This window comes from Mixophyes fleayi, chromosome 4, assembly GCF_038048845.1.
Source record: "Mixophyes fleayi isolate aMixFle1 chromosome 4, aMixFle1.hap1, whole genome shotgun sequence".
Classification (NCBI taxonomy): domain Eukaryota; kingdom Metazoa; phylum Chordata; class Amphibia; order Anura; family Limnodynastidae; genus Mixophyes; species Mixophyes fleayi.
The window spans coordinates 33,318,592-33,345,206 of NC_134405.1; the positions used below are offsets into that span (position 1 = coordinate 33,318,592).

Sequence of the window (26,615 nt, forward strand, 5' to 3'; positions counted from 1 at the left end):
GAAGTCCAGTGAGGGGCCCTTTCCAGAGAATTACTTTACAATCACTAATTGACTCTGTCCTGTTATGCCGTAGTGGTGTCACTAGATAAAATCTTATCAGTTCTCTCTTTCAGTGCACTTTCAGCACTGATAGATCCTGTGTAACCGGGATCTAACAATGGCCAACATGTCGGCTGCTTTTCAGTGGAAAGTTGACAACTCTTGGCCTAGGGGACCAGTGTAAGTAAGGGGCCCATGGTAAGGAAGCGCCAGCTACATGTTTGCAATGAGAGGCCAATAAGGGAAGAATTGCCGTAACCTGAATGTTTACCATGGTTGTAACTATTTTTTCTAAAGCGTTGTGTTGAAACTGCTCTATGACATTTTATATGGTTTAGTGATGTTTAGTGAACATCTACATAGGTGTTATATGACAGTCCATGGAAGATATACTTGTATGTCTTGGTGCCTGTTATTGCAGTGGCTTAGGGAGGAGGGAGATTCTGCAGGCATTGGATGGTTTTAAAAATACAGAGTTCACCTGTTCCTGTAGCTTGGCTAAAAAGGATCAGAAATCTCATTGGCACATGTTATATCTGGATACATTTTTGTATTAAATATCCTATGACAGCAAGTGGAGATTGGTTGGTGTCCTAACTCTACATTTAGATTTTTTTATATGTATGTGCACATGTTAGCAGAACAAAGAGAAACTGAGAGAGAGAAGAGATGATTAAGAGAAAGTACGTGACCTACAAGCAGGGCCGGGTTAAGGGAATCGAGGCCCCTGGGCTAAGGGGGCCTCCATTCCCCCGTGAGGGCCCCCCCTTACCCGAGCTGCCCCCAAGGCACTTACCTGCTTCTCCTGGCATTGCAGTCCTTCCCCGGCGCGCTGTACGCTCTTTACTGAGGAGATCTCGTGAGAGTGAGACTCATGAGATCTCCTCAGTAAGGAGACTACAGCATGCCGGGGAAGGACCGCAGTGAAAGTGCTCAGCAGCATTGATTGCGCCATGGGCACCCCCGCCCCCGACCCACCAATACTGCTGCTGAGCACTTCCAAGGGCCCCCTGGATGCCCGAGGCCCCTGGGCTGTAGCCCAGTTAGCCCTAGGGTTAATCCGGCCCTGCCTACAAGTGGTCGTTATGATGAAAAAAGGGGATCAAAACCGGTTTAGGTGCATCCCAATGTTCTCTAGTGGTGGTTAGCGTGGCATGGATGGAACAGAGCGTATATGGAATGTGGAAGTAAGAAATTGTGATACCTAGGGTGACTGAGCTCATGATTATAGGTCATGTGGGAAAATGAACCTGTTACTATATGTATGTTTATTTATTCTGTTTCAGATCCAGTTCAATGTCCGGTGTGGATTGTGGGCCATTCTTATGTGTTCTGGGCAGCACGTCGAGTGGAGGCGTTTGAGGTTTGCCAGAGGTAAGGAGGTAGCGAGGTGACTAGTGGTGGTTATCTACAGACCTACAGGTTCTAAGTATGATGATGATAACATTCTAAATACCTGATTCTCCCTTTGTCATTGGGGGAGCGGACATGAGCGGAACTAAAAGGGAAAAGATATTATACTTAGAGGTGTGAAGTATACACTGACAACTTCCTAAACGTTTGTCAGAAATACTAATTTCCAACATCTATGAGATATACTGCAGTGAATGTGCTAAAGAGATAAATAATGTATAATGGTACGGAATCCCTTATCCGTAAACCTATTATCCAGAGAGTTGTGAAAGCCAGAAATAAACAAAAAGTAAATAACTGCTGCTAAACGGTAAGAGTGCTGTACATGCAGCAATAATCACAAAGTGCTTCCTCCTGCAGTCACTGTGAGGAGCACTGCTAAATAATTTAATGAAGAGGGGTATACCATAAGGCAGAGTAGCTGATGACTGGGGACTATTTTAAATTAAATTGAGTACATTATAGGGGTTGTGCTGCAAATTATGGAAAAAGACCCTTATCTGGAAACAACTGAGTCCCAAGCATTCCTGGAATTTAAACTACATGGCCAATCGTATGTTGACACTGGAACATCACATCCATATCTGCTTGTTGAACATCTCATTCCAAAACCATGGGCATTAATATGGAGTTGATCTTGCCTTTGCTGTTATAATAGCCTTTAGTCTTCTGGGAACACTTCCCTCTAGATTTTGGAACATGGCTGTGGGGACTTGCCACCATTCATCCACAGGAACATTAGTGAGGTCAGGCACCGATGCTGGGCGATAAGACCTGGCTCACAGTTGGCATTCCAAAGGTGTTCGATGGGGTTGAGGTCAGGGCTCTGTGCAGGCCAGTCAAGTTATTCTACAAACTCAGAAACCATTTATTTTTGATGGACCTGGCTTTGTACACGGGGGCATTGTCATGCTGAAACCGGAAAGGGCCTTCCCCAAACTGTTGGCACAAAGTTGTAAGCACACAATTCTCAAGAACATAATTATATGTTGTAGCATTAACATTTCCTGTTAAAGGAACTAAAGGAAGATGATTTTTTTGCGCTATGTGCTCCAGCACTCAGCGGTCCCATTCGTTGGACTTATGTGGCCTGCTGCTTCGTGGCTGAGCTGTTGATCGGGGCAGAAATTTGACAAAACTGACTTGTTGGATAGGTGGCATCCTATGACAGTGCCACATTGAAAGCCGCCAAGCACTTCAACGCTACCCATTCTACTGCTGATTAAGACCATAATTGCCAACTCCCTGAATGTCAGGGAGACTCCCTAAAATAGGGGTGACCTCCCTCACTCCCTGAAGAGTCTGGCATTCTCCCTGATGCTGAGCCAGTACAAGACGTGGGTGGCTTCGCCATTTGTGGCATGATGACACAGTTCAGAAATTGTGTCCTATGTCCATGTATTGATGCCTATGGAGGTGGCCATTTTCATGGAGACCAAGATTTAATCAAAGACTGACAGGTAAGACAACATGACTTCAGTAATGGAGACAGAAATGTAAAAGGCACTTCATTAGCTGCTTTTCTTTAACGCATAGTTGCCTACTCTCCCAGAATGTCCAGGAGACTCTCGCATTTCTGGGAGACCTCCCGGGAGAGCAGGGCAACCTCCCAGTTCTCGCCCCCGCAATAGGTAACTGTCGGGGGCGCAAATATTGTGTCATCTTAGCCTTGGCCCCTGCTGTAATTAGCCAAAATTGTAGCAAATCGTTTAGTGGGCAGTGCCAAAATGATTCATCAAGCCCCGCCCCGCACACCCACCTCCCCCGGGATCTCGCTGACGCCAACGAGGAAAAGTTGACAAGTAAGACTGGAGATTGCATGTCTGTATGCTTGATTTTATGCACCTGTTAGCAATGGGGGTGGCTAAAAGAGGTGTCCACATACTTTTGGCCATGTAGTGTAGCTCCCTTACCAATACTAAGTTACATCGTCAGCTTTTGTTGACTGGGGGTTAAAGTGAGAAACAAAAAGAGTGAAATATTTAAGTTTGATGTAAACTGGCAAAAGAGGTGAGAATATCTATAGTATCATACACTGCATTATATTTATTGTTCCCAGTTAGTGATTAGGGTCTGGGTTGGCCTTCCACTGAAATATGTGCAAATTCTGTTTCATTTTCTGCAGAAACAAAACTGTTCTGACTTCTATATTATATATTTATATTATAGTCCCTCCTTGTCATTGATTATTACTGTCCTATGTATTATTGTGTATTTGTATAGCACATATTACACAGTACTGTACAGAGAACATTGAATCATTCAGATCAGTCCACACAGATAGAGCCTTAGGGGTATATTTACTAAACTGCGGGTTTATAAAAAGTGGAGATGTTGCCTATAACAGCCAATCAGATTCTAGCTGTCATTTTGTAGAATGCACTAAATAAATTAAAGCTAGAATCTGATTGGTTACTATAGGCAACATCTCCACTTTTCCAAACCCGCAGTTTAGTAAATCTAGCCCCTAGTTGGAATTGAACCCTTGGCCTCAGTGCTGGGAGGCAGCAGTGTTTGTCACCGTGCTACCCAGATCCAATATTTAGTTACATGAGGTACTTCAAATGCATAAAGTACGTTATAATAAAAATAGGTAAACATTGCATGATGGGACTTGTAGTCCTTTGAGGTCCTCAGAGACAGTATCACTGGTGAGGTACTTAGATTCACCAGCAGTAAATTGATCTGGAAAACTGTTTAAAAAGCTGGATGAGTGTAACGTGTAGACCACGTTCACTGTTCTGTCATGCCATGGGAAATGCAACATATATATTCTGTAAATGTAATCAGTCGCCTTTTCATATTTTTATTTGCATTTTAGATTTATGTGGTCCTTTAAAGGGACGAAACATGGATTGATGAAATGTACCTGACCTTTTCTGTTCGTAGGACTGACTGCGGAGGTAACGTTGGAGGGTGTTTACCCAGGACCAGTTTTACTGCCTTTTTGTGCTACACACCTGCTATTGTTCTCCACACCCTGGCATCTCAATACTTTATACAATGTCCACAACACCCTTTGTCTACACATGGTCTCACAAAGTAATGCATTAATACATAAAGCTGACCAGTATGACCTTTATGTACTGAGCCCATTGTATGCACTGGGCAGGTATAACTGCAGCCAATCAGAGTGAGTTGTTCTTGCACATAAATAAAATGATGATAATAATAATAATAATAATATGTGCCTGTCAGTGGTGCCAGCTGATCCTGGGAACCAGAGGGCCTGGGGGAGTCAATATCGTATTTGGTGGCACATGTCTCTGAATTGGGGCTACACGTGGCTTATGCTGAGATTATGAGCCTGATTCATGTTCGGACATGTGTATGCAAGTAAGATAGGCCATACAAATGCATTATATGTGCAGTACGTCTGAAGAACATCTTGGTTTCTGTATATAATGTAAACAATTATAGATTTTTTTTTTTTTTTAAACCAACCATATTTTTATTAATGATTATGCTGTTTAGAGTTCATTTATTCTATAATATATTTTGTTTTTGTATGTGTTCTGATGAGACCTTACATACTGCAGTGTGTTCTGTCTGTTAACATACAGAATGTAATGGCAGGCAGAGTGTACTTACACCCAGATTCAAATCGAGATTCTACCTCTGTTCCCCTCTCATAACCTCCTCCCTCTCCTGTCTCCAAGACTTCTCACGCGCTGCTCTCCACCTATGCAACTCATTGCCTCACCCAACCAGACTCTCACCCGCACTACCTTACACCACCGGCCCTGTGAAAAAAAAATAGTCGGTGACTGTTCCTTTCACCCTGCACAGCTGCTCCCTTTTGACTAGCTGTCGGGCGTGATGTCATCCCGTCCCGACACTGTCAGTGAGCAGCGGCGCAGAGAGAAGCCAAAAGTCAGAAGAGGAAAAGAAGACGTCAGAAGAAAAGAAGATCGTAGAAAGGAAAGGAAAGAACAGAGGGGGCAGCAGTGTGATGAAGGAGGGGGCAGCCGTGTGATGAAGGAGGGGGAAGCAGTGTGATGATGAGGGGGCAGCAGTGTGATGAAGGAGGGGGAAGCAGTGTGATGAAGGAGGGGGCAGCAGTGTGGTGAAGGAGGGGGAAGCAGTGTGATGAAGGAGGGGGAAGCAGTGTGATGATGAGGGGGAAGCAGTGTGATGATGAGGGGAAAGCAGTGTGATGATGAGGGGGCAGCAGTGTGATGATGAGGGGGCGCAGTGTGATGATGAGGGGGAAGCAGTGTGATGATGAGGGGGAAGCAGTGTGATGATGAGGGGGCGCAGTGTGATGATGAGGGGGGAGCAGTGTGATGATGAGGGGGAAGCAGTGTGATGATGAGGGGGCGCAGTGTGATGATGAGGGGGCAGCAGTGTAATGAAGGAGGGGGAAGCAGTGTGATGATGAGGGGGCGCAGTGTGATGATGAGGGGGAAGCAGTGTGATGATGAGGGGGAAGCAGTGTGATGAGGAGGGGGAACATAGCCGGATTAAGGGGGGGGGGCACAGGGGGCACGTGCCCCGGGCCCCCCTCTCTCCGAGGGCCCCCCGCCGCAGCGCGCATAACTTCTACTGATTTTTTATTTATTTTTTTTATTTTATTACACTTTTCTTTTTAGCAGTGGCGGCGGAAGGGGGGGGTTCGGGGCTCCCTTCGTTGGTGGGGGGAGCCGGGTAGTAAAAAAAAAAAAAAGATACACTACTCACCTCACCGCGGCGCTGGCATCCCTCCTCCTCCCTCCTCTCTGCACTGTTGATACTGAATGACAGGGGTGACGTCATCAAGTCACGCCTGTCCTTCAGTGAGGAGCAGCGCGGAGAGGACCAGGAAAGAAAAAAGAAGACAGAAGAGAGGAGAAGAAAGAAGCTAACAGAAAGGTAAAAAAAAAAAAAAGGGAATAACGCAGAAAGGCATTATGGAGGTAAAAGGAAAGAAGAGAGGCACAGTATGGAGGTAAAAGGAAAGAAGAGAGGCACAGTATGGAGGAAATAGGAAAGAAGAGAGGCACAGTATGGAGAAAATAGAAAAGAAGAGAGGCACAGTATGGAGGAAATAGGAAAGAAGAGAGGCACAGTATGGAGGTAAAAGGAAAGAGGAGAGGCACAGTATGGCGGTAAAAGGAAAGAAGAGAGGCACAGTATGGAGGAAATAGGAAAGAAGAGAGGCACAGTATGGAGGTAAAAGGAAAGAAGAGAGGCACAGTATGGAGGAAATAGGAGAGAAGAGAGGCACAGTATGGAGGTAAAAGGAAAGAAGAGAGGCACAGTATGGAGGAAATAGGAAAGAAGAGAGGCACAGTATGGAGGTAAAAGGAAAGAGAGGCACAGTATGGAGGAAATAGGAAAGAAGAGAGGCACAGTATGGAGGTAAAAGGAAAGAAGAGAGGCACAGTATGGAGGAAATAGGAAAGAAGAGAGGCACAGTATGGAGGTAAAAGGAAAGAAGAGAGGCACAGTATGGAGGAAATAGGAAAGAAGAGAGGCACAGTATGGAGGAAATAGGAAAGAAGAGAGGCACAGTATGGAGGTAAAAGGAAAGAAGAGAGGCACAGTATGGAGGTAAAAGGAAAGAAGAGAGGCACAGTATGGAGGTAAAAGGAAAGAAGAGAGGCACAGTATGGAGGTAAAAGGAAAGAAGAGAGGCACAGTATGGAGGTAAAAGGAAAGAAGAGAGGCACAGTATGGAGGTAAAAGGAAAGAAGAGAGGCACAGTATGGAGGTAAAAGGAAAGAAGAGAGGCACAGTATGGAGGTAAAAGGAAAGAAGAGAGGCACAGTATGGAGGAAATAGGAAAGAAGAGAGGCACAGTATGGAGGTAAAAGGGGGAGAAGAGAGGCACAGTATGGAGGAAAAAGGGGGAGAAGAGAGGCACAGTATGGAGGAAAAAGGGGGAGAGGAGAGGCACACTATGGGGGAAAAAAGGGGAGAAGAAAGGCACAGTATGGAGGAAAAATGGGGAGAAGAGAGGCACACTATGGGGGAAAAAGGGGGAGAAGAGAGGCACAGTAAGGAAAAAGGGGGAGAGGCACAGCATGAGGAAAAGGGGGGGGGAGAGACACAATAGTGGGGACAATTAATTTAAGATGGGGTGTTTTGGGGAGAATGAGGTCCCTTTATTAAATGTGCCTATGAATTATTTAATGGCAGTGACGGTTGCGGGAAATAGGTATATTTCTGAAATGTAAATACTATTAATTTATTGCTGGGGCTGTTTGTAGGGAGGGAAATAGGTTTATTTATTAAATGTGAATACTATTATTTTAATCCTGGGCTGGAGGAAGGCCTAATTATTAATCATGGATGGTACTGATTTAACGCCGGGGGTGGGTGTAATTTTCTAAATGTACCCATTTTTTTTCTCCAAATAGGGCCCCTAATATTCCAGGATCCAGACAAGCCGCAACTAAAGAAACCTGCAGCACAGGTGGTGAAAGTGAGAAGAACAGGTAGGAGAGAGCAGCAAAGTCTGTGAAATGTTGTGATTCTAGTGGGACAATCCCAATTTTTGGTGACCGTTCAATGGTGTACACAACAATGCAGTTTTTTTGTCTGTAGGAGGGTGGCCTTGCCATGCCCAGTGATGCATTATCAATGGTATTTTTAATTTGCGGTATAACTGCTAGTTTTAATGTGCATTATAAATTTTATTTTTAAAGTGCGGTATCATTGCTAGTTTTAGCATGCGGTATCACTGCTAGTTTTAGTGTACATTATCAATAGTATTTTTAATGTGTGATATCATTGCTAGTTTTAATGTGTGGTGTCAATACCCATTTTAATATGGTGTTTTGATGATTGTTTTAATGTACAGTATTTTAGTTTGTGGAAGCAATGATTTTTCTTATGCAGACAACCTAAGCGAGCCCTCTGTGAGAGCTGTAAGTGTCATACTGTGGGCTGTAGGTGATGTAATGCAGGATGTGTCACTATGCCCTTAATTTTAGATCTTAGGGCCCCCCCTGTCTTAAGTCCCCCGGGCCCCCCGAAGCCTTAATCCAGCTCTGAGGGGGAAGCAGTGTGATGATGAGGGGGAAGCAGTGTGATGATGAGGGGGAAGCAGTGTGATGATGAGGGGGAAGCAGTGTGATGATGAGGGGGAAGCAGTGTGATGATGAGGGGGAAGCAGTGTGATGAAGGAGGGGGAAACAGTGTGATGATGAGGGGGAGCAGTGTTAGGGAGGAGGGGGCGCCGTGTTAGGGAGGAGGGGGCACAGCGTGATGAAGGAGACTGCATTGTGATGATGAAGGGGCAAAAGTGTGAATTCACTAGTGAGGGAATAATAGGAGCAGGAACAGGGATTTTGGAAAATTGTATTATAATATTATGGGAGATATGAGGGACACAAAGAAGATATGAGGTGGAAGGACACAGAGAAAAGGTAATTGGACACATGGGGGACACAGGGAAAGCCTTGCATCATTTAATATGTTTTATATTATAATATATAGTGTAAAAATGCATTTAAAATTTATTTCAAAACCCCTAAACCTTCGGGGGGCCTAGGTGGACTCCAGGCCGTTCATTTCAAAGTGAAAGTTCCATACCAGCACTTCTAAAATTCCACTTCAACCACTTTTATAAACTTTAATAGATTTGTGTTTTGATGATGTTCAGTGGCCAGGTCATGTTGTTGGGGGGTTTAGTTTTATACGGCTGTATGGAAAGTAATAGGATTGTGTACTACTTTATACCATATTACTGAATGGTGAGAGACCTAGTTGTAGAACGGCCCGGTGTTGCTCAGTATGACATGCCACACTCCAATCTTCTTGGAGTTTATATGTTCCCTTTGAGTAAATGTGGTGTTCCACCAGGTAACATAGTAACAAACATAGTAACATAGTAACATAGTTGATGAGGTTGAAAAAAGACACCAGTCCATCAAGTTCAACCTATTTTGGATCTCCTGCAATCCTGCACTTATATTTGAAATTGATCCAGAGTAAATAACCGCCATTCTGTTTCAATTGTGAAAATTCCCCCAGACCCAATATTGCAGTCCTATTTTTACCCTATATCCACTACTATCCTTCATTTTAATTAACGGTCGTATCCCTGGATACACTTTTTCGTAAAACATTTGTCTAACCCTTTCTTAAACATATTTATTGAATCTGCCATCACAACCTTCCCTGGCATTGAATTCCATATCTTGACTGCCCTTACTGTAAAGAACCCCTTCCTTTGCTGGTTGTAAAATTTCCTCTCCTCTAACCTTAGGGGGTGACCGCGTGTCCTGTGTATAGTCCTTGGGTAAAAAGTTCCCATGAAAGTTGTCTGTATTGACCCTTATTGTATTTGTACATAGTAATCATATCTCCTCTTAGTCACCTCTTTTCTAAAGTAAACATGCCTAAACTGGCTAAGATTTCCTCATAACTTAATGACTCCATACCCTTTATCAATTTTGTCGCCCTTCTCTGAACCCTTTCTAGTTCCAAATTATCTTTGGTTTCCTCCGAAGACATACTAGATAATTTTTTGGCTTCTGATAATCTTTGCTGTTGTGAGTTTATGTGTAATTGTGTACCTGTGGTAGTGAAATTTAAACGTATGGTCACCACATCTACCCGTGTCCTATCTTCACCTGCTGTCTCTCATTACCCGCTCCATCTAGGATGCAAGCTCTTATGGACAGGGTCCTCTGTAACCTATGTCTCAATGTCTTTCTGACCTTGTACGACCCCGATGTCATGTCTTAAGTTGAGTCTTCTGTTGTTTGTTCACTCACATTCATTCATGGAATTTGTACCTATATTCGTACTAGCTGTAATTGCTAGCTCATGACTATCCATGTATGTGTTATTGTGCTTCCACTGTGATTCCATATTTGGCAACATTCCCCAATTAAAAAATAACCACACAAGGCTTTATACAAGCCCAATGCAGAGCATCTATATTGCGTAAGTCTACACCTTTTGAGAGGAGCTGTATGGACCAAATTGGAGCTCCAGGATTGATATCTTTGGTTTACCATGTTTTTCTGAGCCCAGAATCAGATCTCAATGAACCGTCTGCATGGGAGCTTGACACTTGCATAATTCTGGATCAGGAGGGAAGGTCCTGGCTTAGACTCAGGATCTCCAAGGTCTCCATCAACTCTTCGATTAGAGCAAACACAAAGTATATACAAGGTGGTATATGGTCCCCACGAGATTCCATAAAATCTACCAAGGTGCGTTGGATCTGTGCTGGAAGGGCTGTGGGGGTGTGGGATCCTTCTACCACATATGGTGGACGTGCCCTAGTATCTCTAATTTATGGTTTCAGGTCTCTACTTTTATTTTTAGAATTTTTGAGATTTAGGTGTCTCTGGACCCGCTGGTTATACTATTATGCTCTCCGGTCAAATCCCTTACCAAACACAGTGATAAGTTGGTGCAACATGTTTCTGCCGCGATACGTTTGCACATAGCTAAGGGATGGAAGTCTCCCCGCCCCCCGGGTCTCCAGTGCATAATCTCTTGGGTCTGGTACATCGCATCAATGGAGTATTTTACCAGTCTTCTTCATGACAAAATCCCACACTTCCATAAAGTTTGGGACCCTTGGTATTCTTTTCATCAGGCGTCAATGCCTTCTACTCAGTAAGCCGCAACATTTGCTAATGACCTGCGTGTCCATATATCCTCTTTTTCTCTCTCTCCTCTCCCTTTTTTCTGGTATTAACGTAAGAAAAAAGCCTTACGAAGTTGGTCCCGAGACACCTAGAGGTACATTGATGGTCGCACCCCCCTCTGGTGCCATACTGGGTCCTTCTTTCTACCTTTTACCTTTGTGACTTTCTTCTCCCCTTCTTCCACCATCCTCCCCTTTCTCCCTCGCTTTCATCATCATCATCATTTATTTATATAGCGCCACTGATTCCGCAGCGCTGTACAGAGAACTCATTCACATCAGTCCCTGCCCCATTGGAGCTTAAAGTCTAAATTCCCTAATATAGACACACACAGTCAGAGAGAGAGAGAGAGACAGACTAGGGTCAATTTTTTTGATAGCAGCCAATTAACCTACCAGTATGTTTTTGGAGTGTGGGAGGAAACTGGAGCACCCGGAGGAAACCCACGCAAACACAGGGAGAACATTCAAACTCCACACAGATAAGGCCATGGTCGGGAATTGAACTCATGACTCCAGCGCTGTGAGGCGGAAGTGCTAACCACTAGGCCACCGTGCTGCACCACCATTTTTTTTCTCTCTCTTTTCATAAGTTATAAAACAGAAAATGTAATAGAAAACCCCCAACAACAGAGTTTTTGTTTTGTTTTTGTTTGTTTGTCCACACTAACAGGAAAACGTTTTGTTTGCTGTTTTATTCTCGTGGGATTGTTATGTTTCATTCTCAGTGACCCATTATACTATGTCCAGTATTGTATCCATGCTGTTGTTGAAAATAAAGAGTTTTAAAAAAATTAATAAATAACCACACAAAGGTTGATATGCCTGATCTGCCCTGACCACATTCCCAGTGTGTCTTGGCTAAGCCACCTGAAGACCACACCTTCATTTGTCTGCTGTAAATGAACTGATCTGTATTGAGAAGCACAATAATATGGAATCATTGTCCCTTTGTTTTATCATGCACAGGTCGATAGTTCAACTATATGGTTAGCAGTTATCTCTGGTTATAGTTTACATTTCCCATTTAGTGCGGAGTTGCTGCTTGCAGTGTATTATGGTCCTGTGTATATAGACATTACCACTAATGTGTATAGAGCTGACCAGTGGTCCAAGAAGAATCTAGAAGTGCTCATATGGAAATTTGAACTGTGAGGACTGGGAGTCACCTAGTTCCCCATAAGTTTTAGGTGTTTTTGATAATGTAAAATGAATAATTAATTTCAGTGGCAATTTAACTCTATATATATAGTATAATATAAAACATATTAATAAAGCGATGGGCTCCTGCCGGGAGCGCCAGATCTTATCAGAACAGGGACAGACAACTTCCGCGTGGCGAGACTTCCTCTGCACAGTGCAGGGAGGTCACAGGGCATATCCATGGGGTACTAAACCTCTTTCAGGTTGCCCCTCACTGTATTAAATGATCCAAGGCTACCCACCCTGTGTCTCCCAGCTCTCCTGTGCCCAATTACCTCTCCCTCATGTCTCTTGTGTTACTTCACCTTTCCTTAGTGCCTCCTGTGTTCTTTGAGGTCTTCTTTGTGTATTTACATTTTCCCTCACATCTCTTGTGTCCCTTCATCTTTGCGGAATGTCTCCCCTGTGTTTCTTCACCCCTCCCTTACATCTTCCATGTGTACCATCTCCTTTCCCTTTCCTATTTCCTCTGTGTACATACTATGATCTTGGATCATAGTATCTGATCATAGTGTACATCGAAGGTGAGAGCACAATGTCCCGATTTTGAAAAGTCCAAAGTTTTGGGACCTATGGTGGTAAATGTATGAACCTCCGGATTCTTCAACTCCGGCACCTTCAGCGCTTAAATTTAAAGTCTCCCTTTACAAGGCAGCACCGCTTTAAATTTAAGCGCTGAAGACGCTGAACTCGCCGGAGTTGAAGAATCCGGAGGTTCATACATTTACCCCATGGTGTGTATTGTGACCTACACTTGCCTATAGTAGATGTTGCTGACAATTTGTCATCCAAGGGGCAAATCAAAAATTCTCAGGAAATTGTTGTATTCATAGGCTCCCGACTATGTAGATGGCCAAACATGCTGGATATTATATTATGATCTGTGATTCCCAATTGTTCAAGGACATGGTTGGTTGTGCATCCTGGCCCTATGGTTCTCTATATATTTATCATCATCATTTATTTATATAGCGCCACTAATTCCACAGCACTGTACAGAGAACTCATTCACATCAGAACCTGCCCCATTGGGGCTTACAGTCTAAATTCCCTAACACACACACATCAATTTGATAGCAGCCAATTATCCTACCTACAATTAACCTATGTTTTTGGGAGGAAACTGGAGCAACCGGAGAACATAGAAACTCCTCTCAGATAAGGCCATAGTCGGGAATTGAACTCATGACCCCATTGCTGTAAGGCAGAAGTGCTAACCACTTAGCCACCGGAGGGCTATTAGAGGGAGATAAGTCCTTTTGTCTGGAAAAGTTGGGGTTGTTGCTGGTGACCAGGATTATATTCGCTTCAACCTATATACAAACGGGGCTTAGCGCTGTAGTTAAACCTTTAGCTGCCATAGAGCTCTATAGGGACAGCAAAACATATATTATTTATTAAGTGATAAAATAGTTTTTCAACTAAAAGTTAAATTCATCTGAGGATGATGTAACATAGCATGATGTTAGCATAAGGAAAGTAGTGAAAAAAGTTATTGAGTAATATTTATTATTATTATTTATTATCCTTTATTTGTTGGGCGCCACAAGAGTTCCGCAACGCCGTACACAGCACAGACAGTAGACTATACAGTGTGAAACAGTACTGAACAATAAACAAAAAATACCACTTCAGAAACTCCAGGCAGGCTAATGCAGTAAAGACGGAGCGGAAGAACAGGTATGGAGACAAGAGGGAAGAGGGCCCTGTTCATAAGAGCTTATATCTTAAGGGAGGGTAAACAAAACTCAGGCACAAAGGGAGCTAGTTGAAGTAAGTGGGGAGAGAACAGGAGGGCCGGGAGGAGAGAGGGGAGAACGAGTGTAGGAGATGAGGGGGTTAAGTGGTAGGTTGGTAGGCTTTGAGGAACAGATGAGTTTTAAGTGCCCATTTGAAGGAGCACAGATTAGGAGAGAGACGGATGGAGCGAGCGAGGTCGTTCCAGTGAAGGGGCGCTGCATGGGAGAAGTCTTGGATTCCGGAGTGGGAAGAGGTGATCAGAGTGGAGGAGAGGCGACGGTCATTGGCCAAGCGCAGGGAGCGGGCAGGAGTGTGAATGGAGAGGAGGTTAGAGATATAGGGGGCAGTAGACTGGGAGAGAGCCTTGTAAGTGATGGTCAGGAGTTTGAAAAGGATTCTGTAGGGGAAGGGGAGCCAGTTTAGGGCATGACAGAGAGGGGAGGTAGAGGAGTAGCGTCGAGAAAGGAAGATGAGTCTTGCAGCCGCATTGAGTAGAGAACGGCGGGGGGCGAGATGGGACAGGTCACTTTAAAATGTACAGGGTTGCTATTAAGTTTCTGGGGTGTAGGTGTTGGTAGACATAATCTAATTTATATATTAGAACAATCACTACATTTTTATGTATTAAAGCTTTTATTCTTTTTTATACAAATGGAACTAAAAACTCAAATCTTTGTTCCTCTGCTTATGTGCAAACTAGCAGTCCGGTTGACATATACACACAAAGACGGATTGACGCACAGCTGGCTCGGAAACACAGTTTGATAAATAGTGTTTTAAAGATTTTTCTTTATTATTATTGCTGTAATAAGCAGGGAAAAAAAAATCTTTGATAAATAGGCCACAGGGTTCTTGTTCTGTGTTATGTTTTCAATGCCAGATCCAGGTTGCAATGCATTCTGGTCCTGTGTTTTCAATGCTGGCTGTGCAGAAAACACAGTTGGCAATGGGTTCTGGTCCTGTGTTCTGTTTTCAGTGCCAGACAGTGCTGTGATAAAGTCTAACGTACGTTCTGGGCTTGTCTTAGGTGTTTCAGTTATGGTTGCTGCTTTTTTTTAATTGAAATACCTGCTAGGCGACAATCCTATTTGTAATGCTGGCCAGTTCAGATATATGGTTTGCAGTGCATTCCGGCCCTGCGATATGTGTTTAATGCCAGACAGCCTAGATACAGTTTTGCAGTGCATTCTGGTCCTAGTTAATGTTTTGTAACCAGATATAATGTAGAGATATGGCTGACATTGCATTCCGGCCCTGGTTAATGTTTTCTAATCACAGATAATGTACACATGTAACTTACAGTGCAGACTGGCCCTGTTGTATTTTGCAATCCTTCCTGGCCATTATCAACCCTGCATTGCAGCTTTGGTAATAAATCCTTCACATCGAGGTGAGCTCATTTGCAGAACACTTTATTAAATTACTGCAGCAGAGAGAGAGGACTGTGTGTATATGTGTGGGGAGAGGGGGGAGTACAACAAGGCTGGGATGAAAGATGTAGAGGCATATTGAACGGTTTGATGCACATATATAAATGAGGATGTGTATCTGGGGAGTGGGGGAAAAAGGAGGTGTTGGTCTTTGATGGATGCTGGGCTATGATTCTGCAGACAAATATGCTGGAGAATAATGTATTGTGTGTTGTTATATATATATATATATATATACATATATGTATATAATATATATTCCATTCACACTCCATCTCGCTCCCTGCGCTTGGCCAATGACCGTCACCTCTCCTCCGCCGTGATCATTTCTTCACATTCCCGAATTCAAGATTTCTCCTGAGCTGCCCCCCTCCACTGGAAAGACTTCCCATGTTCCATCCGACTGTCCCCTAATTTGTGCTCCTTCAAACGGGTGCTTAAAACTCACCTCTTCCTCAAAGAGCCTTCCAGCCATCCACCTAAACCTCTCTCCATACTCATTGTCTTCACCTCTCTCTTCCCTTGTTGCTCATCCTGCTGTTGATCTCTACTGACTCCGATTGTGCCTGCTGTCTGTTAGCCTTCTCCTTAGGATGAAAGCTCTTATGAGCAGGGCCCTCTTCCTTCCTGTTTCTCTACCATTTCTTCTGCTCCAGACTCACTATAATTGCTATGACTGAAGCTCCGGAATTCTTGGTAATATTCGCTTATTGTTCTGTTCTCTTCTGTCCTGGAATCCTCAAAAAAAACCTGATTCCACATATAGATCTAGCAGCTACTAAGTGTTACTCAATTCCTTCATAGAGGATAGGGCAGAGTGTTGGTCCGATATAAGGTCATTCCGCCCTGGGTTTAGTTTTACTAGAGTGCTAATGCGAACTGATTAACAGATGAAAGAGTATAGCGTCAAATGATATGAAGGTATAGATATCGACTCTCGGAATGTTCGTCTGGAAACGTCTTCAAGTGTTCCGGATGCCGGGCGACTGTGGTAGGGTCTAGAGCTGCAGAATATCGAAACCGTCATTATTACCAGGAAACTATGACCTGCCAACTTTGAATTTGTAGACGTGTCTCCAGGACGGCATGTCCACAACTATGTTATACAGTTAAGCAAGCAGTGTAGTCAAGCACAGGGAAACCCCAGTAGAATACTTGATTGTATAGGAAGATGTGTTAGACATAGGACGAGGGATTTTGCCACTTTAGAGGTCACTGGTAAGACATCTCCTTGAGGGCTGTGTACAGTTCTGGAGGCGCTATCTCTAAAAACACAGTAATAAAATTGAAACAAGTCAGAGAAGAGCCACTAAATGGTTCATAATAAACCGTATCGGAGGGTACATTTATCAAGCTGCGGGTTTGAAAATTAGAGATTTTGCCTTTAGCAACCAATCAGATTCTAGCTGTCATTTTGTAGAATGTACTAAATAAATGATAACTAGGGGCCTGATTCATCAAGGTACGCAAACGCATACGCATCTGTGTTTCATACTTTGATGCAAACCGTTATATTTTCGTTGGAGTTTGAGATTGAGTTGACTTTGAGTGCCGTATCTGCTCTGTTTGCGCTGCGTATGTGGTGTTTTACGTAGCTCAAGTCCCGTTTAGCAGATGCCCTAGGGGCCTGATTCATCAAGGTGGCCTGAAACATCAAGGTACACAAATGCATACGCATCTGCTAAACGGGACTTGAGCTACGTAAAACACCACATAAACAGCGCAAACAGAGCAGATACGGCACTCAAAGTCAACTCAATCTCAAACTCCAATGCAAATATAACGGTTTGCGTCACTCAAAGTATGAAACACAGATGCGTATGCGTTTGCGTACCTTGATGAATCAGGCCCCTGATCGGTTGCTATAGGCAACATCTTCACTTTTTCAAACCTGCAGCTTGATAAATTTACCCCCAGGAAACAATTCAAGAGTTGAACATAATATAACAGCCTAACAAAGGCGAGAAGAGACACCGGGGATATGATAGAAACATTCAGCGATACCAAAGGAAATCAGTGTTCTAAGATTTGTAGGACAAGAGGATTCTTTATTTACAGAAAGGGTGATTGATCGATGCATTTAGATTTAGGCCAAAAATATTTAATGATGTAAAACAGAAATAAACACACACAATAAAAGGGCAGACTTCATTAACGGGGCAGAAGAGGAGAAAGAAATTATGTAAGTTATTATCTGCTGTTCAGTTCTATGTTCAAATGTAAAAAGCAACCCAGGAACCTAAGATGCACTATTTTAGTTGCCCTTCTTTGTACAGTTTCTAATGTATTTACATCCTTCTAGAGATATGGCCAGAAGGATATCTCTCCTCATTATACTATATGTATCTCTCTCCCCTCACTATACTATATGTATCTATCTCCCCTCACTATACTATATGTATCTATCTCCCCTCACTATACTATATGTATCTATCTCCCCTCACTATACTATATGTATCTATCTCCCCTCATCCCCTCACTATACTATATGTATCTATCTCCCCTCATCCCCTCACTATACTATATGTATCTATCTCCCCTCACTATACTATATGTATCTATCTCCCCTCATCCCCTCACTATACTATATGTATCTATATCCACTCACTATACTATATGTATTTTTCCCCCATCACTATACTGTATGTATCTCTCCCCTCAACATACTATAAGTATCTCTCCCCCCTCACTATGCTATATGTATCTCTCCCCTCACTATAATTATATGTATCTCTCCCCTCACTATGCTATATGTATCTCTCCCCCATCACTATGCTATATGTATCTCTCCCCCATCACTATGCTATATGTATCTCTCCCCCCTCACTATACTATATGTATCTCTCCCCCCTCACTATGCTAAATGTATCTCCCCCCTCACTATACTATATGTATCTCTCCCCTCACTATACTATATGTATCTCTCCCCCCTCACTATACTATATGTATTTTTCCCCCTTCACTATACTATATGTATCTCTCCCCTCACTATACTATATGTATCTCTCCCCTCACTATACTATATGTATCTCTCCCCTCACTATACTATATGTATCTCTCCCCCCTCACTATGCTATATGTATCTCTCCCCCCTCACTATGCTATATGTATCTCTCCCCTCACTATGCTATATGTATCTCTCCCCTCACTATGCTATATGTATCTCTCTCCTCACTATACTATATGTATCTCTCCCCCCTCACTATACTATATGTATTTTTCCCCCTTCACTATACTATATGTATCTCTCCCCTCACTATACTATATGTATCTCTCCCCCCTCACTATGCTATATGTATCTCTCCCCCCTCACTATGCTATATGTATCTCTCCCCTCACTATGCTATATGTATCTCTCCCCTCACTATGCTATATGTATCTCTCCCCTCATTATGCTATATGTATCTCTTCCCTCACTATGCTATATGTATCTATCTCCCCTCACTATGCTATATGTATCTCTCCACCCTCACTATACTATATGTATCTCTCCCCCCTCACTATGCTATATGTATCTCTTCCCTCACTATGTTATATGTATCTCTTCCCTCACTATGCTATATGTATCTCTTCCCTCACTATACTATATGTATCTCTCCCCCCTCACTATGCTATATGTATCTATCTCCCCTCACTATACTTTATGTATCTCTCTCCTCACTATACAAAATGTACATCTCTCCTCTCACTATGCCATATGTATCTCTCTTCCCTTCACTATAATATATATATATCACTCTACACCTCACTATACTATATGTATCTCTTCCCTCACTATGCTATATGTATCTATCTCCCCTCACTATGCTATATGTATCTATCTCCCCTCACTATGCTATATGTATCTATCTCCCCTCACTATGCTATATGTATCTATCTCCCCTCACTATGCTATATGTATCTATCTCCCCTCACTATGCTATATGTATCTATCTCCCCTCACTATGCTATATGTATCTATCTCCCCTCACTATGCTATATGTATCTATCTCCCCTCACTATGCTATATGTATCTCTCCCACCTCACTATACTATATGTATCTCTCCCCCCTCACTATACTATATGTATCTCTCCCCCACTATACTTTATGTATCTCTCTCCTCACTATACAATATGTAAATCTCTCCTCTCACTATGTATCTCTCTTCCCATCACTATAATATATATATATATATATCACTTTTCCCCTCACTATACTATATGTATCTCTCCTCTCACTATACTATATGTATTTCTCTTTCCCTTACTATAGTATATATATCTCACTACACTTCCCTTGTCACATTATTCCTCTCAGGCTGCAGGTCAGAAATGATTCACATGGAAAACTATAAATAACTTTGAAGCGGAAGGAAATCTCCGGGAGATACCGAGAAGTGACGGTGTGAAATATATATATATAGAAACAGGAGAGAATCACAGGAGAGAGATTCAAAATGAGAGAGAGCTACAAATCTGTGGGAGACCAATGTTTTTTTATGACATAAATGCACACAAAGATGTGAAAACATAGGGTACAAAATATATCTCTGTTTGCAGTGAACTGTGAATGTAATATCACATGGGACCTGTCCAATACGTGCTCTATTAAGCAACTTCTGCTTTAGTGAATTAAGTGCCTAACCGTGGACTACAGCATCCAGGCCCAGAGCACTATTAACCAGGCTGATATCTCCGGTTAATCACAGGTGTGGATGAGTGAACTAGTTGTGACATGGCTACAGGCTTTGTGTGTACACCTAGCTCCTTTTAACCAAAACCAACCCAATGGGGACTTTCACCCCTGGAAAATAACTGCATTACAGCCATGTGGGAACAAAACGGCCACATTCAATGCACATGCAACATTTTAAAGGAAGGGGTATTCCATTCAAAACCTTGCCACAGGATCGTTGATGCCAAATACCATCCGATTCATTCCCAATAGTCAACAAAGATATTAATGCGCCACTAGAAGCAGAACCCTTCAAGACTGCCGTAAAGTCAGAACCTGAAGTTCTCCACCAATACTCGTAGCCCCCATTGTGATCATGGATGCAGGTCACAACCACAAAACCTCTGCCCCTATACCATGACCAAAGAAGTCATTTCCTGCTTTAAACCAACCTCTTCTCCCCAACAAAACAAGTCTGCTCCACCATCTCCTGACAATGCAAACTGAAAATATCAATACCTATATCAGACAGTTGCACACTGTCATGTCAATATAAATCACGGCTGGTTTTGTCTTCCTAACAGAGGATCAACCCATGTACCTGAGATAATTCAAAACTTGTTTACTAACCTTCATTAGACTGCTGTTAATAGTCTTAGGATTAATTACCTGTCTCCAAATAAAGTGGGGGATCATCTTGGGCCAAATGATTATGTAGCTGTCAAGGAGCTGATTAAAAAGGACCGAAACATTACAGATATTAAGGCAAGTTCAATAAAACGCACATGATGTAATCATTTGCCCCAACATGAAACGGCAACACATCATGACATTGGGAAGATCCGTGGATGCTGACGATCTGGGGACAACGACAGAAACACACTGACCTCTTTCCAAACCAATTCTGTAAAACCTGATCCTCAAAAATATTCAAGTTCCTGAAATGTGGCCGATGCCACTCACTTCTGCCTGGGCTACCGCTAGACACTATATCAATCCCTAGAACCAACCCGCTGAGGTCTTCCCATAACGCGCATTAAGCTCGCTGGTACATGTATGCCCCTAAGATTTGACCTCAAAGTAGTGGTGACTTATGTAAGTGCCAGTTTAGCATAGGAATATTGGAGAGTATTATCATCATCAACATTTATTTATATAGCGCCACCAAATTCCGTAGCGCTTTACAATTTGGGGTAGAACAAGACCGACTGCAGTCAGAGTGGAACAACAGAACCAGGTCTGACGGTGAGCAAGAGAATAACCAGAGACAAGCCAAAGATAACGGTAGGCGGCAGTCAAGGATTATCCAGTATGGCAAAGGTCAGGGTACGCAGCCAGCGAGGAAATCCTGTAAACTTAGCCAAAGATTAAGACAGGTAGCACACAGGAAAATCCTGAAAATGATGCAGAGGTCAGGAGCCAGGAACCTAGCATACACAAGCAGCATGGATACTATCACCGGCCGTGAGAACAGGTCTCTCCCTGCCCTATAAAGGACAGGTAGCCAATCACAGCCCCACCACTAGTTGTGCCCTCCGCCAGCCCTCCCAAGAGTTGTGGTCATGTGACCATCCAGCTAGCGAGGAAGAAGTGCCCTGACTGCCTAGCAACCATCTGCAGCTGTGAGGAGAAGACGATGGTGGCTCCTTACATAAGCAACCAGCGCTGCGGCTTCCCAGCACAATGCTCATAAGACCCTCCACATGCTCCTAAAATATAACAATACAACAGTTACACTGAACTCCCAAGAAATCAAATACACTCCCGAGGTGGCTAAGGGCACACATAAAATGTATACCTACCTGTCTCCCACCGGTCATGTTTATATATAGATGCTCTGTCCATATCCCCCTGTTGGCTGCCGGCTGCTTGTCAAAGGGAGCAGCAAAAGGACATATTTCCCTGATTTTAGTGACAATGCCAGGTGTACTCCTATTGGTGGAGCCATAAACAAATGTGCTTCTTTATAGTTGTCATGGGACCCCTGTGCAATAAGCTCGCAAAAAGACCGTGATGTCATCTGACACTGACACCGCTTCACCAGACCCCCAAAAGCGCAGGTACAGATGACTGTGTACCAGTTCCCATACGCCTTGATCTACCTAGAAACCAAACCATAGAATAGGGTGCAGTGATTGGGATAATGGTACCAGCAGCAGCAGGACCAGCCTACAAATGGAAAACCCAAGGATCCAGTATGCGAAATGCCTGGTAAATGCAAAGCTATTCTAAAGGATCCAGAAAAAAGCACCTCGACAGGTTTACGGTAAAAGACTCTGACCTTCAGCTGTCTCTTGCCTGCCAATAAGACAAAAGGGGGTTCTCCTGCCTCCACTATTGTCAGCTACAACGGATAAGAGGGGCATAACTCAAAATCACCTGGCCCATCCAGTGAGGCTGGGGACACATCACAGGACCTACCTGTTGCCTGCACACCAGAAGTGCCAGCAAAAGGAACCATACTCTTGAACAATAGACTGCAGACTTCCCACCTCTTGCAGGGAACAGGAGACCCAGAGCAAGGTTCCCTGCAGTAGTTATGTCCTGGTTGCTAGATTATAATTCAATATAAGGGTGATGTTTAGCTGGGATACTGTGGTGCTACTGGCTGCTGGTAACGGCAAGAGCACTAGACAACTGGTGTGGGAGCACTGGACTGCTTGATTAAGTTCTGTTAGCACCAGGCAGGTGCTGTAGTGTCTGGGGCACTAGACAACTGCTATATTTTCTGGGGGTAAGAGACTGTGGCTGAGGTCTCTGGGCACCCGCTATAATGTTTGGGGACTCTGTTGTTGGTATAAAGTTTTGAAGGCACGCAGCTTCTAGAATTTCTGGTGGCACTGGTCTACCGGGGGTATTGGGGATGGCATAATGTTTTGGGTACTGCTGGTATTGTGCTGGTACCAGTAATGGCTAAGAATTTCATGGCAGTAATTTCCCCCAAATTCATTACATTAGGCAGGTGGCTGTTTAGCATATATCACTCTGCACTTGGCACACTAATATTCAACTCTGTAATGTTTGATGGGAGAAATAAAACTTGTATAGAGTTCTCTGGCCTTTAAACAGTGGACTGGACTTTTATTTTGCAAAGATATTTAAAAACTCAATGCTGTATGAAAAACGGCAAAAAAGCAGGGTCGTTACCTAATAATTAGAGGGTAAATAATTTTACGACCCAGTAGCCTTCCCAATCCTGAAGTTCTAAACTATGTTTTTTTTACCGTAAAAGGACTTGCAGTACCACAAACATAACCGCACTACGTCACCGATTGTGTTTTGCTCTGCGGGCCTGAATTTTGCGGCTTTGTACCTGAACTTTTTTTTAATTGTTTTTTTTTTAATATACTGATATTCATTCCCATATAAAAGTGCTTTTCTTTAGAAAGGGATCGTGGCGTAATACTAGAAATACTAGCTATATTGGACTTATACAGAGTGACAATTCAAGCAGGGTGTGGTGACCTGACTACATTGTGTTCACGTTCCACCCTTGATGATTTAAAGGTCCTGTACTTTCCCTGTCTCACTTTAAGACAGTATATAGCTAGTAATACTAGCTATGCTGGGATCGCCTCCTTATGCAAAGTCTCTGCCCCTTGAAACTCATTCCAAAAGTGAAGTAGAGAGATGTGAGGAATAACAGAGATCGTAGAATGGAGATATATATATATCTACACTATATGGACAAACTTATTCGGAAGTTTGAACATCACACCAACAGGGACTGTAATGATATTGTATTCAAATATATATACTTTAATATGGAGTTGGTCCCCCTTTTGCAGCAATAACAGCTCCCACTCTTCTTAGAAGGCTTTCCACAGGATGTTGGAGTGTTTCTGTGGGAATTTGTGCCCATTCATTCTGAAGAGCATTTATGAGGCCAGACACTGATGTCGGACCAGAAGGCCTGGCCTCGCAATCTCCGTTCCAGTTCATCCCAAAGGTATTTGATGTGGTTGAGGTCAGGGCTCTGTGTGGGCCAGTCAAGTTCTTCCACACCGAACTTATCAGACCATGTCTTTGTAGTCCTTGCTTTGTGCATTGGGGCACAGTCATGTTGGAATAGAAAAGGGCCTTTCCCTAATTATTGCCACAAAGTCTTCGCTCCCCATGCACATCAGTGAGCCATGGGCGCCCATGACTCATGTTCACCGGTTGTCCTTCCTTGGACCTCTTTTGGTTTGTACTAACCACTGCATACCAGGAACACCCTACAAGACCTGCCATTCTGGAGATGCTCTGATCCGGTCATCTAACCATCACAATTTGTCCCTAGTCAAAGTCTCTCAGATCCTTAGGCTTTCCCATTTTTATGCATCCATCAACTTTAAGAACGGACTATTCATTTGCTGCCTTTAACATTTGGTGTTCATGTTGTGGCTGTATGTATGTATATATATATGTATATATATATATATATATATATATATATATATATATATATATATATAATAGGGGAGAGGCGAGTAATCCAAGACTATGATATACAACAATGGGTTAATCTAGTCTGCCTTCTCTCTTTTCCACTTCTTCCAAGACTGATTTTTGCATTCTTCATATTCTCTGCATTGTGGCTGACTCTGTTCCTGCATCTGGCCAGCTCTCATTCCATTACATTAATTAGTTTCAGTGCAGGGTTTGGATGGAATCACATCAGCAAAACAGCGGCGGGTGCTTCCCTTTAAATCACACGACTGACATTAATTCACCCATAAATAAATTAATACGCAATGACGTTAAGTATGCTCCCAGTGTCAATCCCGTCCTCTCCCCCTGACAGCTCACTAAAACCGGGTTGGGTGTGGGGAGCTGCTCCTGCTTGGAGACAGGTAGATCAATCAGTGGATTAGTTGGGTTGATTTAGACGGCTTTCGTGAACATGATTATTTCTAAAGACCACCCTGCCCGAGGTCCTCTCTCTCTTGGTTTGATATGTGTATTTCTATTTATTAGTTTACATTAACTACTGTCCGTAGTGCTGGATGACTCTCAACAGTATGTGTGACGCAGGCCTGGATTACACACAAGTTAGGCTGAATTAGTACCCAAGGCTGGTTACCATTTATGGTGAGCCTATGACTAAGACTGGCTAAGGAACTGAAATTTGTTTTGAGATTGGGGCAATGGTTGCTACGGTAATAAAGATTTTGCTCTTTTTTGCTCGTTGCTCTATACGGTGTGATCATTAAAAAAGAGCAGATCTTTACCAATGTGGTTACAAGCCGCCTGATATTTTGGCGCTGATTGAATCCTCCTCCTTTCCCTAGTCGTACTAATTCTTCGGCTTTATGATCCCGGAGATTATTTTAGGATCATGTCGCTAACACATAGTGGAGACAGGCACAATGACTTCCTCCTATGTGTGCCCCAGAGATGTCACTGGTTTCTAATGAATTGACTGGCTGCATTCACATGAATATGGATTTAGCCCACAACGCGACTGTCTCCGCTGCATGTACGGGACAGGTGGAGTTTATTAATTTCATTGGCTGTCGGGTGAACTCTCGTCAAACACATGTAGCCTGTAAAATCTATCCAAGCCAGCGACATAAAGATATTATTATTACCATTTATTTATAAAGCGCCACTTATTCCGCAGCGCTGTACAGAGAACTCACTCACATCAGTCCCTGCCCCATTGTGGCTTACAGTCTAAATTCTCTAACACACACACACACAGACTAGGGTCAATTTGTTAGCGGCCAATTAACCTACCAGTATGTTTTTGGAGTGTGGTAGGAAACCGGAGCACCCCCACGCAAACACATACAAACTCCTCACAGATAAGGCCATGGTCAGGAACTGAACTCATAACCCCAGAGGGCAGAAGTGCTAACCACTTAGCCATAAGGGTGTCTGTAAATTGTTATGGGCCTGGAATTGTCTAGGGTTACGGTGCGGATGTTGTCAGACAGTCTCTGCTAGCAGTCTACCTAATACTGACTGTCCTGGATGTTGATGTACCATGGATTTCCACAATGACATCATCTGATTGATGTTACATTCTGGAGCTGTCCCTGGTGCTGAATGTTCTCTACCTCCTGAACTGTCTCTAGTTGTACAATGGGAGGAGATAGTCAGATCGGGGTTGCTACGCGCTAAATCTGGATTATGGGCATGAGCACTCCTAAATTTGTACTAAAGTGGAGAAAGGCAATTTAACTTGGTGGGATATGAGTATGTAATTTAGATGGTGGGGAGGTGTTTCCCAATAGTATACAGATAAACGCACAGCCTCTTCTTCTTGGCTGTTGAATATCTGTGTGGCCGAAGATGCTGAAAGCCCAAGCTTGTCCTTAGACTTTTAATGAGACACATGTCGCACATTTCTAGGTGCGCTACAAACAATGTAATACCAACATGTAAACACACAAAAGTGCCAAATATAATAAAGACAGGCCTGATGTCCCTTCAAAAATGAATATTAACAAGCAATTTTTTGGGACGAAGAACTAAAAGACTTACAATTTCCTGTGTGTTTTTCGTCAAACGTTGGCACAGACTGATTTAATTGGGTGTTTCCAAAGACCAGGAATG

The 26,615-nt window shown here is 43.1% G+C and overlaps 1 protein-coding gene across 2 annotated transcripts in view; it reads left to right on the top strand.

Moving 5' to 3' along the window:
• Positions 1-26,615, top strand: part of ACHE (acetylcholinesterase (Yt blood group)) — a 56,736-nt gene that overhangs the window by 8,950 nt on the left and 21,171 nt on the right. For both annotated transcript variants that reach the window (XM_075206529.1, XM_075206527.1), the window contains 2 exons: positions 1,326-1,413; positions 4,274-4,355. The gene's annotated coding sequence lies outside the window, so the exon portion shown is untranslated. The remainder of the gene's footprint in view (positions 1-1,325; positions 1,414-4,273; positions 4,356-26,615) is intronic.